Source organism: Ischnura elegans, chromosome 3, assembly GCF_921293095.1.
Source record: "Ischnura elegans chromosome 3, ioIscEleg1.1, whole genome shotgun sequence".
Lineage (NCBI taxonomy): Eukaryota > Metazoa > Arthropoda > Insecta > Odonata > Coenagrionidae > Ischnura > Ischnura elegans.
Genome location: NC_060248.1, coordinates 84,895,107 through 84,912,248, shown reverse-complemented (window position 1 = coordinate 84,912,248; position 17,142 = coordinate 84,895,107). Strand labels below are relative to the sequence as shown.

At 38.5% G+C, this 17,142-nt stretch overlaps 1 long non-coding RNA gene across 1 annotated transcript in view; it reads right to left on the bottom strand.

The window, feature by feature from the left end:
• Positions 1–17,142, bottom strand: part of LOC124156107 — a 160,708-nt gene that overhangs the window by 58,647 nt on the left and 84,919 nt on the right. The window contains exon 2 of the long non-coding RNA XR_006864265.1: positions 7,580–7,766. This is a non-coding gene — a long non-coding RNA (uncharacterized LOC124156107). The remainder of the gene's footprint in view (positions 1–7,579; positions 7,767–17,142) is intronic.

Sequence of the window (17,142 nt, the reverse complement as noted above, 5' to 3'; positions counted from 1 at the left end):
CCTCGCCAAGCCTTCATTTTAGCCGCACCCACATACTAAGTCATCCGTTTCTCACTCTAGCTCCACCGGATAACTCTCAGATAATTCCGGGAACTTCCTTCTCGTGGGTGATACATCTTACGTGGTCTCTAAGCAGTGACAACTCAGAAATTTTCGAAAAAAAATTGCTAAAATGCTAGGATTCATTTTAACCCAGTTTCTGTTCTATTAGTCCTTTTGTAGGTAATCACGTACCTATTGATACGATACATGAAATCTCGGAAGTTGACCTTATTGCTCGGAATCAATCATACCAATATCGGAAGGTATGGCGAGGTATCATTTGCATTTCAGCGTAAACCGATGTAAGTTCTTTTAAAATATCAAATTTTAAACAGCAATCTACTATATTAATCAAACGGGAGTATTAGTTGCAGACTATATGTTCGTCATTAAGGTTCCATGGGTGTGTTTGAGGTAACATGGCTCAGAGCCCTGCGGTGCCGTATTTAGCGAAAGATGCTTAGAGAATAGTAATGACCGATGTACAGAATCCATGTTAGATTTACGAGCCATATCCGTTGTAGATTATGGAGACACATCGCTGAAGCAGGACGCGATTCGGTAACACAGTGAGGCGGTTGACTAATAGAACTGATCATTAAAACGCGAAAGGTAAAGGCCGCAATCCATGGCTCCGTTTAGGTTCCCATGGGTTCGCTCGTTGAAAATGTATGTGTGTTGCTATCTTTCCTCCTTACATCAAAATTCACGAGCATGGAGTCCCATAAACATGTAAACCTGTTTGGCATTGGGCCTAAGAAAGTTAAATTTGAATTGTTTTCACGTGAGTTTTGGAATTATTAGTATGCAAACCTAGCCATCAAATTCATCCGAGGGAGAACCGTCCACAAAATTCTACATGATAAAATCCGACACTATCTTATCTATTCCTTTAAGGGAAAGGTGTCAACATTTATGATGCATCGACCGCGCAACAATCAGATCCATGAACCCCTTCGTTTCGAAGAGCGACTTGCGAACCACTCTTTCTTTACACCGCTATATAATCTTCGGCAGTATTTGTACATTTTCCGGGAGTTTCACCATAGCGTCATCGTCGGTAAATATATGCCTTTAGCGGCAGTATCTCGAGTCCTCAACCTTTCGCAGATTTGGCACGGCGTAAAAAAATCGCGAGTCTCAAAATTTCACCTGCTTAAGAACATACTTGGCGCGGATCCCATGGGAAAGGGGACAACTGAATACCCAACATAACGTGCGAACCGGTTCGACAATCAGGTCTCCACACCGCTTTTAGAATGGTACAGAGACGGTACTTCCTTTAGGATATCATTGTTTACAACGGAAGCTCAGTGTACTAAGCAAAATATATGCCATCTAAATGGCCCTGTATTCTCTTTCCAAGACACAAACATTCTTCCGTTAGTTTCCACTTCTTAGTTTGTACCCCCCATAGGATTTCCCTTGCATACAGATAGATATTGTAACGGGTCACCACGGTTTTATTTAACTTTTTGCTTTACCTCTGACATCATGCATGTGAAATACGATTCGTACTGAAGGGCAACGTAAAAATTTATTTTTCTACTTAAATTTAGGACATACTTCTAATTTAAATAGTTTTATACTGTCGTCCGCAAAACATGTATCAACGCGGTGTAAACCCGGAAAACCATCACCAATCAACTAACCGCGGAAGCCTCCGTAATAATTTAGTTTTATAATGTGTTTGCATGCTTTTTGAGTGTTCACAGCAGCTACCTTCTCGTGAACGTGTTCACCTAACATTATTTTGCATAAGTATTTATAATAAAGCGCTTGCTGCTGAAAACTCACCCCCATATAAACGTGAAACGATTATTGATAAAAATTTTCCTCATTCAGGTAAAAGTCGTGTTTCCTGGTTTGCGTAGCTTGTCACATAATACACACACACTTGGGGTGATTTATCTTTTAGATATTACGCCTATATTCTCTTATCTTCAGGAAAATCATCTGTTTCCATTTACAACATTGAAGCTCCCACAATTTCATTGGATCTTATGGCTTCGTGTGATATGAAATCTCTTTATTTTCTCTCCTCCTTGAAGTTTGAACCCTCCATTGCAGACTTATATATTCCCTAATTGCAAGTCTTATATTTTAAAATACTTTTGATAACATCGATTGACTTTTTTCATTGATTTGAGATTGACTTTCAAAAAAATTTCATATCATTCACTTTTCAGTATTTTCAAAACCCCACTTCAGTGTCATTTGCTTCTTGTAAATATTCCCGCTTACTAACGTGTAGAGCTGATTAGGCAAAAATTGGTTCCCAAAAGCATTTCACGCAAAAATGCATGTGCTGTAAATGATTTTCGAAGTTATCTCCAAAAAATAAGGTTTTTCTGCTATCTGGAAAACTTGCATTAAAAATTACAGAATTATAATATTTGGTACTATCCCGCAGGAATTGAACAAACATCTTTAATTTGTCCATCAAATGAGAAATAAAAACAAACCAACATTAGCCTCGCCCATCAGATTCTTAATTTAGTAAAGAAAATCTATTCAAGCTTGTAATTTGCGCAGTCCAACGCTCTATTGTTGCGGAGAGCTGTGTTGTATATAGGAGGTCACTACGAAGAGCCATGCGACCAAGAACTTGAGAGACCTCTTTCTTTCTTTCGTGGAAGAGAGGCTTTCTCTTCTACAACCCTCCGCTCTTCCCTTATCGCTCCCTCATCATAAATCCCATCGCTGGAGCCGCATGCTAAAAGCCTCTGGAAGGTCTCTTATGAATACGAATCAATCAACTCCCTGAAACGATGACGGATGGGGACCACGGTGTTTCAATTCCATTACAAAGGAAAGGAAATATACAATCGTCCAACACAAAAGCATCACCTTGATAAATAATTTTTGTAAAGGGCAATACAAATTTTACTACTTATTTACTAATAGTGATACTTCATGAAGCGAACTAGTAAGCCAATGACGCAAAAATAAACAATGTTTTGTGAACATTGCCCTTAAAATATGACTCTGATATCAGCTGCCCGCTCAAGTTCAAAGATAGCTCCCTAAATGATGAAATTTACCACTGAAATATCATTCAAATTGGTTTCAGTTTGAAACTACATCTCACAATTGTCCATATGATTTATAAACTATTGCACAAAAATTATAGTCCATGCGTCACCACCAATGAACCGATAGTGTTCTTGATCTGTAAATAGAAGACATCGTCGATTTATATTCCCAGGCTATTTTTTTTCAAGGTTAATACTATCCTTCAGTGAACGAAACGTACTTTACACTATAATAGAGAGCGAATGATCGAATGGAACCTTAAGTTCTGGCAGGGTTGGTAAATTTTTCTTAAACTCCCACTGTAGAATAGCCACAACTTTTTATGAAAATTTTATCGATTGATGTATTTATTCGAAAATTATATATTTTTTCTGCCCATCACATTCCACAACGAACCTAAAAAAAGAAGGAATGATATCGCATTACTTTGACCCCCACGGTACTTTGCTGAAGGCCTTGAGACTCGATTTCCTAGCTTCGTCCAAAGACGCACATTCATCCATTAAACAGATTTAAAACTGTTACCAACACCAATAGACGATTCATTTTTTGCATGAGCCTACGAAAAAGGCAATATTAGTGATTTCAATTGCAATATTATAAAAATGTTCTTATTTTTTACATAAAATAGTACTTGAAAGGCAAAAATAAACTTTCACTATTTACGTGCATGGAAAATGAGAAGAAGAATTTACATTAGAGACGGCGAAAAATAAGAATCAAATCAAAGACCCCAAGAATACCTTGATATTTGATTTGGGCTTCGATTTTCGTAAGATATATTAATAAGAAGTTGAGCATGCAAATTATATTTCCAATCTATTTTTCATTCAATCTTCCTCTTCCGACAAGGTTTAGTAAAAACTTCAACGCAAAGGCGAGATACCCCAGTCTATGTCCATAGATCTCACAACCAGATCTCAGTCATAGAATACTGAATTTTTACTTAAAGGTACCCATGCGAGTGACTCCTTTCGGCAATCGCAATATGCTTTCAGTGGTTGACAGTCCCACTGCGTTGACATCGCTGATCTCGTTATCTCCCTCAGTGAGGTCGCGGGCAAAGCCAATGACCGCAGATTAGACCACCTGAGGCATAAGGAGAGGCTAAGCAATGCATATAACTTAATTTTGAGCAATGGACCATGAACGATGACCTAATATCGTTAAATGGACCAAAACCATCGCTATTCACTATCAAAGATTACATCCTTGCGTGATATTTTATAGAGATTTTCTTAATCTTGCACCGATCAATTAAGAGTTATCCTTTTCTGTGTCACACAAATTAGTTGACTTAATGCATTTGGTACAATGATTGATGCATATTCCTCATGTTTACAATGCGTTAATACACGTAAAATGGTAGGCATAATGCAGCATTTAAAATTAATCATAGAGTTACTAATTGTGCCCCAAAATAAAAAAGATAGGTTTTACTCCCGTTTCTTTCGCAAGTATTTAAATTTATACAAGTTAATGCCGCATTCGATGGCATCGATTCCATTGATCAACGGTATTATTCTGAAATAGGTGATTCAATATTTTTACAGCTACTTATTGTTAGGAATATTTTCTGGAAATGGAAAATACCCTTCTACATATACATCTACATAATACCCCGCAAGCCGCCTAAAAGGCGTGTGGCAGGGGGTGTTAGGACACCAGCCATATACACATAAAGCCTTGTCCCTAGATATTGAAGTCAAAGACCTGTACGAAAATCCATTAGCATGCTTCACGTTGTCTTCACAACATTTACTCAACTTAAAAACACAATTTGGGATAATCCCTTCTGTCTCTCTTGAACTCTCTCATTTCTCACAAGCTCGTATTTTCTATCCATTAAGCCATCCCTCACTCTAGAACGTTTTACCTTTCTTTTCTTCGCCAAAGAGCTGTCTTTGGAGTCATCTAAAAGACTTTCTCGATTTAAATGCTCAAGACTATCCATATTCTCTTCCTCATACTCATACGATGTATAACAAATATTAATATTTCCTTAATTAAAAACTCCTTAAGAAGAGAAATAAAATTAGACCGGAAATATGAATAAATACGGTACCTGCGGCTTCATTTTATCAATAAAAGTTTTCATATTTTATACCAATAGCTTTAAAAAACTTCCTTAAATTGTGTTTAGGACGAAAAATAGTTTTCAACATATTAATGCTAAGCCGTGCGACTTAAAAATCTATTCTGAGATACTTTTTGGCTAAAATAACATGTTGAGTGCTTCTGGACCTTTTTGTACATCGAGGGAAATTCCCTTGAGTGCCCCGAAAAAAATACTGAAAGCATGGTGTCATAATATATAACTTCTACACCCTCGAATCCAAAATGCACCCTTTCACGCTTCATCTTACTCTTAAAGTCATAAAAGTCTTCTACTTACTCTATTGACGCCATACGACTAAACTAAAATGCATGCTTACAACTCAAAGGAAGGATTCTGCAGTTTCTTCAGATCAAAGGGGATTAGAAAGAAAAAATAATACCGCAATACTGCCTCTAAATTCAAACGAATTCCTTTTAGAAAATATTTCCTGAAATTCTCTGATTTTACAAAGGATCCCATTATAACCCTCCTTAGTGAAATAGTTGAAGACCAAATGCATAGCTAAAGACACATTCCTTGAAACTATCACGCATTAATGTGCTACATTAGTAACAGTTATAAATAATTAATCTTTCTTAATATGAGTCAGATAACACCAGATCGACAAAGATTTCTGTGACAGTCATCATAGAAAATGAATTGGCTCTTTAAAAGAAGAAAGTCACTATTCCTCTAACGGGAAACAAAGCATTTATTCAGAAGGTTTCGATTAGGAACGCCCGTGGGATTGGTGTCAGCGGCGGAATAATAGCCTCCGGCAATTCAAAACTAAAAAAAACTCCACAGCTTTAAAGGACAGAGGCGCCGCGTCACGGTATTACCGAGCAGACAATTCTTGGAGACGGAATGCGGCAGATGCGTCTTATTTTAAACTACCAGGAAGCGAGGATTAAAGGGGACAGACACGGAGGCTTGCAAACTCTCGGCGTGAGGGTCGCATTCTTTATTCGTGTAACGGATACCATATCCACAACAGTAACGGATACAGAAAAAACTCAAGGGGGGCGCAAAAGATATTTTCAGCTACCTATACTTTTATCTGAATGAAAAATAATCAAGTTACAAGCACCGCCACTAATCCACAGGAATTTTACGGACTAAGAAAATATTACTTGCAGTAAAAATTAAATATTCAACCAATTTCACTCTCGCACTCACAATTAGGCACATTCGAGTGCCTGATTGAACTTGAGTGAAAGTGAAGTTTTTTCTTGTATGATAATTCTGAGTTCCGCGAAAGAATTCAGTTTTAATGGGTAAATTCATGTTATTCCTCCTTTTACGAAAAAGCTTCTGAGTCTTCTGCTAAACTTTAAATTTTAACGAGTTTATGAAGTGGCGAAAAATAGCTCTTTTCACGCTTACAACCAAGAAACCCTTAAAACGTTATCATGAAAAATGTATTCTAGATCTTCATCTATCAATTCGATCGTAAGACGCACTGCGTGCTGCTTGCGGAATTTCCCTATGATACTGCCTCGAGATTGTGATCTTTTGGCAGATGAGTCTCATGAAGTGATAGTATTCATCATCGTAGGTACTCAGAATTTCCATCGGAAATTTGGAATGCTAACTCATATGTCACCATCCAAACCTGCTATCTCATACGTTAACAATTATTCGCAAAAAAGTAATAGTAAAATTTTCTTATGAAGGAATATTCTGAATTTCGCGAGAGGTGGAGAGTTTCAGTTCATCATAGTTTGTTTCCACCGCTAAACAATCTTCTTTAGTTGTCTTTCACACGACAAAATATCTAAAATCTGTGGGAAGAGTGGATAAAGTAACCCCTTCTCATTCCCGTACAACCTCCAAGAATATCATGGAAGAAGGGTACTGTCTTCCCAGTACATCCCACAGCGTCGGGCTGATGGGGATTACCTATGATATGGACTCGAGCCTGCAGTCTCGTCGCAGATGACTCACGCGGCTGCCACGCCCCGTAGCGGAGCGTTGATTGGGCGAGCAGAGTCCCCGACTTGCTCATGAGACTTCGGAAAGGGGATTACGGGGTGGGCGTCGCGGAAGGGGGATGGGGAATAGCGGGGGCAACGGAAGGCGTTAGGGGGGGAGGGGAGGAGGGGGTTGGGCAAGAAGGAGGGGCGCATGGCGACGGAAAAAGTGTCGCAGGGTCAGGGACTGCAAGCAAGAGAGAGGCGAGATCCTCATTTCCGAAAAAATAACACCGCGATGAAAATGAAATTCTCGAGTGCGACAAACGCGAGGAGCGAATGCATTAAAATTTTCGTAGCGAGCCAAGGCCAGGCAAAAAAGATCGATGAGACGGAGGGACATCCTCCCGAGAAAAAAGTAAAAGTGAAAGTACAAATGAGAGCATAATGGAAGCCATAAGGTTTGAGCGTGAGGAATGATTTTGTTTACCTCGTGGAAGGAGCAGGCAAAGGTTTTTTCTCCCTCTCTCAGTCAGCCAGTCTCGTTGATCAGCCTTGGCCTTGTCCATTCTTGAATGGAGTCGCCTCGTCCCAACTGCGCAGAGGGAGCGGGCCGAAAAATGGAAGTTGCTTCATCCCAAAGGGAGTTCACTCTGGATTAGATGCTCAATATGGATCTGAAATGAGAAAGCTCAACTATAGTCAAGAGATAGATAGATAGTCACTCAACTCCCAAATTGTGATTCATTTTTTTATAATTCGATCGCGTATCTAGAGCAGGCCAGTGGAAGTTAGATTAGGAACAAAAGGCTAATTAGGCTTAATAATCGAGATAATACGGGAACGAAGGACATAATCAAATATGGCAGCGTTTTGAAGGTCGACGCTGAAGGTTGAATTCAAGAGAATTTTGAACCAGCAGGTAAAGGGAATTGAGCTCAACGGCCTCTATGGATCGATGGTTAAAAAATAATCTCCAATGGCCGTAAAATTTGGCGGCAGCTCCATTCGTAAGTACATCTACATCTACATAATACCCTGCGAGCCACCTCTACGGTGTTTGGCAGGGGGTGATCAATAACCAGCATGCAGCATGCAATTCATTTCCCACTTGCACACCACACGGTCCAAAAAGCGTCACGTATACTAACAAATTGTACTACCATATGCTGTTAGAAATAATAAAAAAATTAAGAAACATGCATTAAGTTTTACGTAGGTTAGTAGGCTACACTACAAGTCATGCAATCTATTTATGAGTTCTATCGCTGCTGTTATAATCTCTTATTGATCGTGGGAAAAAAGACGTTCTGAACCTGTCTGTTTTACAATCTATCTCTCTTATTTTATTTATATGATCTGATCTTCCGTAGTATGTTGGCGTCCGTAAGATATGGTTAACTTCGTTAGAAAAGACACTGCTCTTGAATTTATCTAAAAGGTTTAGTCTACTTTTCAATCTACATGTACAAGAGACAAAAAAAAACCAACACGCTTGGTGTTTTTTTTTGTCTCGTGTACTTACGAGCGGTGCCAAATTTCATGGCCATTAGAGACTCTTATTTAACCGTCGGTGTACAGGGAGGAAATAAAAAGCTGCTTAGGTAGACTGTAAAGTTTGAGGATAGGAGGGAAGCACCTCAGCTGGAGATGCATTCAGTTACTACTAGTAGAGGAAGAAGGTATGGGTGTAAATCACCCATTAACAAAAAGAAAATTGAATACTTACGGTAAATACATCACACCAGAAGCAATTTTTCGGTTAACTTAAGTTTATATTTAAGAAGCTGGCTTACACAGATAACTTTTCAACGCCGAATCCACACTCCACTTTTATTAATTAATCTAATTTTATAGATAGTTGGTCTTGGTGGCGGCCGTGTAATGACTACACCACCCAAAGGTCGCTCCCCGTTCGAATTCAGCCTCGGTAAAACACACAATATATGGTATATGCGTTTACACCAACAGGATTTTCATGTAGGAGTGTACGAAATGGTCCTAAATGCACTTACAAGCGCAATAATTATTTGATGACCTTCCCCTAATCTTCTCACTCGCTAACCCTGTTCACTGACCTTTTCTCCCCCACTGGTCTAACCTCCTCCCATTACTGTGTTTAGCAGCCCCGGACTACACAGCCCATTCTTTCCGTACCCCCACCTACTCTTCAGTATCATACAACAGTCTAATTTCCTCGTCCACTTTTACAATAACTCCTCTCTTCCTGCTTAAAAAGCCTCATTTAGCCCTTTAAACCCGGTTCTTTAATTCCTGGAGTCTGTTTTCCTCATCCTTCCATCCCTCCCGCTCGACCAGTTTTGCTCGTGAAGTTCTACTCGTTAACAAATTATGCTTTCTTCTTGACAGTTTAATGGTAGACCACACAAAATCAGTATTTGATAATGTAAATAAAATAAGATAGATAGATAAGATAGACTGTAGAACACAGTGGCGCAGCGAGGAGGGGTTTTGGGGGATAAAATCTCTCCCAGAGCACGAAGAACTTAATTTATTACTTACTTTGATTAATTTAACTTATAGAATAGTGTAAGGATTTATGAAATATCCCTAAGAAGGCCGTAAAACTCACCACTTTGAACCATTTATCTTAAAAATTTTCTGAGGGAGGGCAGCACCTCCCGCTTACCCTGGAGGGTGTTCCATAGCCCCCAGTATTAGTTGCGCCTAAACCCCCCCTAGCCTTAATACTTAGCTGCGCCCCTGGTAGAACAGACAGATTCAGAATGTTTTTTTTCCATGATCAATAAGAGTAACGGCAGCGTTAGAAATCACAAATAGATTAGATGACTGGTAGTGTAGCCTACTAACTTATGTATACCTTAATGCATGTTTCCTGATATTCTTATTATTTCTAACACTATGTTTAGTGTGTTCTAGCTTTATTGGCAGATATCCTTAATGAGTAGTTACCAAATTTTTCCTATGCATGAATGTGGCAGTATAATTTGTTAGTACGGGTGACGTCTTTTGGACCGTGTAGTGTGCATGTGGGAATCGAATTGCATGCTGGTTATTGATCACCCCCTGCCAAACACCCTAGAGGTAGCTATCAAAGTATTATGTAGATATAGATGGTATATAAAGCAGATCTTTTTCAAAATTTGAGTGCATCAAAATTTGAAATTTGTCCCACGATTTTCTCAGGTGTAAACTTTTGATATCAGAGATATAGGCTAGTGTTGAGAGGACTCCTCCCAATTTACTCTGAAAATGTCTAAATTTTTCATAAGTTTCAAAGCCATTTATTATTCACGAATACGCACAATCTACATGGATTGATGCGTCGTCTTAATTTCCAACTTTACCAGGCGCATAACGCTACATCCTGAAGTAGAGACCTCACCAGTCTTTTCTTGACCATCTGACCCTAGAGTTCCTGTCATCAGCCTTTCCTGTTCATAAACACTACCATTGTTAGAGCTTTTACAAATCTAATTATTTTCCGCATGCGGAAGCTTTCTTCCTTCTTCTTTCTATCTTCTGTGTGAAAAAAGCAACAAAGCATGTCAGTGGAAACACGTTTAGGAAGATATGGAACTATGTTCCTTTCATATTTTCTCGATACTCCAGTTCATTTCCAGGGCCGAAAGCGACGGGTAAAGATAGCACCGTATTGATTATCTTGGCTCGTGTCGCGTGCGCTGGTACAGCGCTCCGCTCGACGCGATATGGGGAGCTTTGTACACGCGTAAAACTTTTTAAAAAACCTGGTATTTTGTTACTTCATTACATTGAACTGGATGGAGAGAAAATTCATTAGTTAAATAATAATCACCAAAACAAACGGGAAAATTCGAATAAGAAATAAATATAATGTAAAAAACTACCACACAGTGAGGGGAACTCATAAGTAGGATATTCAGGAGTGAAAATGATTGTTTTTAGAATAAATCTTTCTGAGATGGAAGCATTTTTTAAATTATTAATGGTAAAATTTACAAAAGCACAACATACGTCCATTAATTACCTTTGTCATTCAAGGTAGAACAAAAAAAACATGGTACAGTTCCAAAAACTTAATATTGTTTTCTACTAGTTTTCTTTTGCGTCATATTCAAGACTTTTGATCTCGAGAATGACGCTGTAACCTTCGAAACAAGTAGACAGCAACAAAAAATAGTGGAACTCTACTGTGTTTTTTTGTTCTACCATGAATATCTCCTCGTTCGACCAAGTCACGCCAAAATCAGTCGATTTAATTACTACTGTTATTGTTCATTATGTCAGTCAATTCAAAATTTTATTGCTGGTAGTTGTACGACTGTTTCTGACATATTCATTAATCAGGGCTTTAATTTGTGATGTATTAAATTAGGTACTAAAAATAGTACACATTTTAAACTGAAAGAGAGGAACAATTCACGTTCTGGCATGAATCGTCGGCCGCTGCTCTCATTTCTTTCTCGATTCGGCCGAGTCACAGGCTTTCCCCTTACTCTCCCCGCCCACACCTCACACGACCCCCTTCCCACCCCACCTCCCACTCAGAAGCTGTCACTCAAGCTTAATTTCTCTCTTCGCCGAGCTCAATAACGAAGTTAAGTGCATCGGGATGGAGATAATGCGATTTGAGTGCTAATGTGCTTCTGTGCATAATTCAAGGTTTGATTAATCCGCGAGCTATTGAGAGAGAAAATATTAATGTGCGATGAATATTTACTCGCTATGGGTACACCTCACTAAACTCTCGTGGAGATAGGTCATTTAGCCAGCGCTTCCATCCGAAGATTTCCTTTATATTTTAGGGTAGAACACACGCCGCTGCATGCCATTCTTAGCCACTGGCGTATCTCTCTCATTCGGAGGAATTAGGCGGACAGCTCCATTCCCAAGGTCACATAAGATTTGACAAAGAGTTAAGGCATTGATCGAATCGCGAAGCCACAATTTTAAATAATGGGGTGTCGAAAGGCCTCATCCGAAGTTGAACCCTCGATCATCTGACCGTAGCCAGGCGATCACTGCAGCATTTAATAACCTTGGCGGTTGCCCCCTACTGTAGTAAGTACTCTTCGGACCTCCTTCGGGTAACAGCTGGGGGCTGCAAAATAATTCTCCGAGTAAAATACTATTAAGACTGTCGACTCAACGTTAGCGGTAGTACGTAGCACAAAATTAGGTCAAAACATTGATTGTCAAACATTGATTGTCAAAACCTTGATTGAGAACTATAATTTATCCCATCCTAGTATATATATTTCTATACATGTATATCAAATACCTAGGCCATTCCTGTTATCAAAAGAATATGAAATAGCGATGATGTAGTGCTCATGAGTGATAGTAGCTAAAACGCATACCAATCACTTAATCAGTCTTCAAAGGAATATGTTCTTAATGACAATTAAATGGAATTGAAATCTCCGTTGGCAATTTTTGTGTTGAACTAGTTAAAGTGATCATTAAACAAGTTAATGTTAACGAATCCGCGAACTAAGAAAATGTAACCGTAAGAGCAAAGGTGATAAGTAATCCCTCAATTAAAGAATTGCCAGAGACTACACTAATCTATAAAGTTCTTCATTTCTGATCGTCTAACTGACCAAAGTAGTGGTGTTACCTACTTTATTATCTCCACTTCATTAGTTACTTTTTAACTTCTCGTCCTGCGCAAAATCTAAAATAATTCATTCGCTTGAAATATACATCCTAATTAACGGAGTGATACCATGAGAAATTAATTTCGTTCTGCTTCAAAATCCGAATCTCCTGACCATCCCTCTAGGTCAAACAATGGTCGATGGAATGCCATCGAAGGCGAGAATCGTATTTCTTTCCCACGATATGACCGTGAAGGAGCGTATCCAATGTCGAAATCAGCGCTGCCCATCCAAAGGCCCAATGGTCTAGCGGGACCGATTTGGATATGGCCCGAGAAAGGAATACGTAACGTTTTCCTGATTAGGATTATAAAACGCATCCTTCGTTGCGTGAAGCGTTCCTTCATCGAAAGGAAATCATGATGTATTATATGTTTGATTTGCTTTTCTCGGTTTTAGGCTTATTGCGAAAAAACTCTTTAGGTTTCGCGTTTACTTGTAGTCGTGATTTAAATATAGATTTATCATAATATAGCTTAATAAGTGCATGATTACTTGTTTTTTATGATTACTATTCCACAATTATTGCTTTCGATGGAATAGTTTATAATCCACAATAAATCCATAGTTTTTACTTAATTAGCCCCACAACAATTTGTGAGGTGTAGTTTCATAGTAGGCATTTGAACCTGCCCACATTTACTTATTATGCGCCCAAAGGAGATGCAAAAGAAATATGGAAATGAACTGAATGGGATCGATAATCACGTAAACAGCATATATTCTCTATATAGTCTACTTTTCATGAAAGCGATTAGCGGTTCAATTATTATTCAATCAAAGCATATAAGCTTTTCTTAAGCAGAAAATGCTGACAGATAAGTTTTATTTGACTTAACCATTTAACTTATTTATTACTTTATTAGAGTAAAATTTTAAATATAAATTAATGGAATGCACGGGTAGCCTAAGTTTAAGGATAGGAAAAAAATCACATCAAATTTTTATTTTTTTTATATCACTAGATAAGCGAGTCAGATATCAACGTATAATTTTATAAAACATCACGGCAGGGTTCGGCAAACTGTGGATCACCAATAAAAATTTAGAACCCACTTCACCTATAGATATTAATTAATTCAATAATAAATCATATGCAATACTCATGGGGAGGTTTGACTTCACTTTATCACATTTATTAAACGAAAATTAAAATGCCTCATGATGAAGTAGATTCGACCTATTTCTCCTTGACAATTAGAAAATGCGGTCCTCAGGTATGTACGTTTTCCGACCCCTGTATTGCAGGAGTATTCAATTAGATTACCATAAAAAGAGCGAAAAATAGTTGACAGAAATCTCCCTGGCACCAGTACTTACAATCAGCGATTGAATGGAAAACGTCGAAAACTAATTACCTACACAGATCAAGTGATAAGCTCCCGGGGACATAAGCGAGCATTTTACCGCTTGTTGAGGAATTAGGTCGATTGCATAGCGATGAATAGCCACGGCTAGACCAACACGGCGCCTTAGCGCGCCACAATGCGGAGAATCGAGCAGAAAAGACCTTGGAGGCTTTATTTTTCTTGCAAACATCCCCTAGGGATGCTTAAAATTGCTCCGGGTGTCGCCCAACCGCTCTGTGATATACCTTTCGGTAACTTTCTCGGATTATTAGGACAATGCGAAAAATGAGTAGTCCGACTCCAATGAAGCTCATTGTCAGTACAAAAGACAAAAACTGATATTTTCATCATTCTAGATGCATATCCCAACTGCATGGCTAAGTAGCGCGAAGAAAAGCAACCAACTGAGTAGGACATTAAGTAAGAAGAGACATTGCAGGATCCAGGGCGAAAAAACCGCAGAAAAGACTGGAGAATTATAATTTTTCCTACAATTTCTTAAAAAAGTATCTCTCTTATAAATTTTGGCCTAAATTAAATCGATATAAAAGTTAAGGCACTAGGTAATACAGCGCCATAAAAAATACATAAAAGAGACGTAATGTTAACAGACGCCAATCAAATAAACCAAACAGAAGAAAGGATTACGAAAAAATGTTAAAAATCAATTCAATGTTCACCTCGAAATGTAATGGAACAGATTCCGTTCCTCTCCAATCACGTCCAAAGAAATTAATTAGTTAAAATTGATTCGTTTTTGCGATCTAAGTCCATTTGGAAGAAATTACCGTTTAGAAATCAGCGGTTAAATTCGCCACAATCCAACAAAAATACCTAATGGCAGGACTTTCATTCTAATGTTTCCACTCCTTATCCGTGTTACTGTTCCTGCAATCGTTATTTTTTCATTTTTTTATTTTCCGATTTTTATAACTAAATTAAAAAAATAAATAAATTGATATATTATCTTAAGATCCACGAGGAATGAAATATATTCAATCATTGTCGAACAAGAAGAGGCCGAATCGTCACAGAAAAATGTCCAAGTTCAAAACATTCTCGATTTGCTAATTGATCGAGCTAGAATGACTTCTTCCTTTTGCTTGCATCAAAATGATAAATTCCATGTTGTCGTTGATATTTCAATGGGAGACTAACTAATCACTATTGAGGCCTTCAATAAGAACAATTCACTGCGTTCGTTCGCAGGGTGAAAATCAAATCCAACAAATGTTACCATCATTGGCATCGATAAAACTCGCGCAGGATATAACCATTTGGCATATAGAATATTTCTTATATGCTTAAACGTGTGAATGACTTCCTTCCAAGGCAAATTCGAATTTCTTCGCAATGGCCGCAATCGATTAGAAATTATCGTTTTCCATAATGACCAACTCCCTTAAAAATTTATTATTTCCGTGAATTGAGCCCTGACTGATTCCACACACAACGGAAATGTTTATGTAAGAATAGCGGACAGTGCTGCAATAATATTTGCATAAAATGACAAGACCGCGGTTACAAGCAACGTATGGCAGTTGGAATGGAAGCTAAAAACGGGTTTAAAACTCCAGATGTTCTTAAAGGCATAATCACGTTCAGAGTGGGTGCGGCGAGGACTGTGGGCGTTTGAGTGGACGGTGGGCGGGAGAAAAAAGAGTAAGAAAGAGTACGCAGACACTGCAACAAGTAACTTTAAACAACGACCGTTTATATATTACATTTTCCTTGAATCGGAAAGAAAAATCACTGTTAGCAAAATCCCTCGTAAGGAAAAGACCTAGATTAGTTTTTAAACAAGTGTCACGTCAGATACTTAATATTATATAGTCTCGAGTTTAATTGAATTCTGATATCCATTATTTGTATCATAAAAGCCATAATCTACAATAAAATTATTGAAATACGTTTATTTTGAAAGTTGGCAACCCATTGAAGCGATTTATTTTAGACACACTTTACAAAAATCATCAATACGTTATATAAACTTCTCAAAATGTCTTCTCAGTTGCCATGTTAAACAGATACACGTGAGCATGGTGATTATCATTTATTGTTTAAATTTCACGCTTTTAATTAAATTTTTCGCAAATCGTGTTATAATTTTTATAATTATACCATAATTTTGCGTTTCTTTCGCCCCAATGGAGCAGAAAACAACTTCATTGGTGCATCAGCGTTTGAACTTCAACCAAACTTATAAGCAAAAGGTACTTTACCACTTTCCCTAAACCAAAAGGAACTTTCACTTACTTAACAGAACCATGGAAGATTTTGGAGTTATGGGGCAATATTATTGCATACAATAAATTTATGTAATCTGTGATATCACTGAGAGGAAAACACCAAATGCGTTTTCAACAGATTTCCCTGATGAAATACAATCCACCCCCTTCTCAAGCCTTGAGAACTCTGCGGTAAGGAATAGGACCAGCCATTAGCTGTATCTCTTCTTGTATCAGGGAGGGGTAGGTGCCTCAGGGGATGGAAGATTTTATAAATATGGAACAATGTTATTTCACTCAACATATATCTGCAATTTGTGATACCATAGGGGGGAAAACACCAAATGCATATTAATAGCTTTTTAAAAAGGTTTCTCTAATGAAATAAATCCCCCCCCATCAAGCCTGCAGTAAGGAATAGGACCAGCCACTTACTCTTTCTCGTCTTGTATCAGAGAGGGACTATGGGCCTCAGGGGGTCAGAGAAGGTGGGGAAGAGGCCGTGAGATTCGGCAGTGGGTGGACTGGATTTCCTCGGGAAGGGCTTGTGGTGAGGGAAAGGGCAGGGCGATATTAGAAGAGCGTGGGTTTTTCTGATCCAAGGCGAGGGCGCCCAACTAACAATCGCCTGCCTCCGAAAAGAGAGAACGGAAACTCAATTTCTTCTTTCCTCTCGGAGACGCACCACTGTTGCTGAGTTTCCCCCACGAGGATTAAGGGCAGAGGCTGGCTGTAGCCATCCATCTGCTCTCGACAGGAGATAACAGCGCATTCCACGTCGGCGCTATAAATAGCTCATGGTTTTGGGTAATCAATTCGAGGTCGCAATTACTATCGAGGCCGAGCTGAATG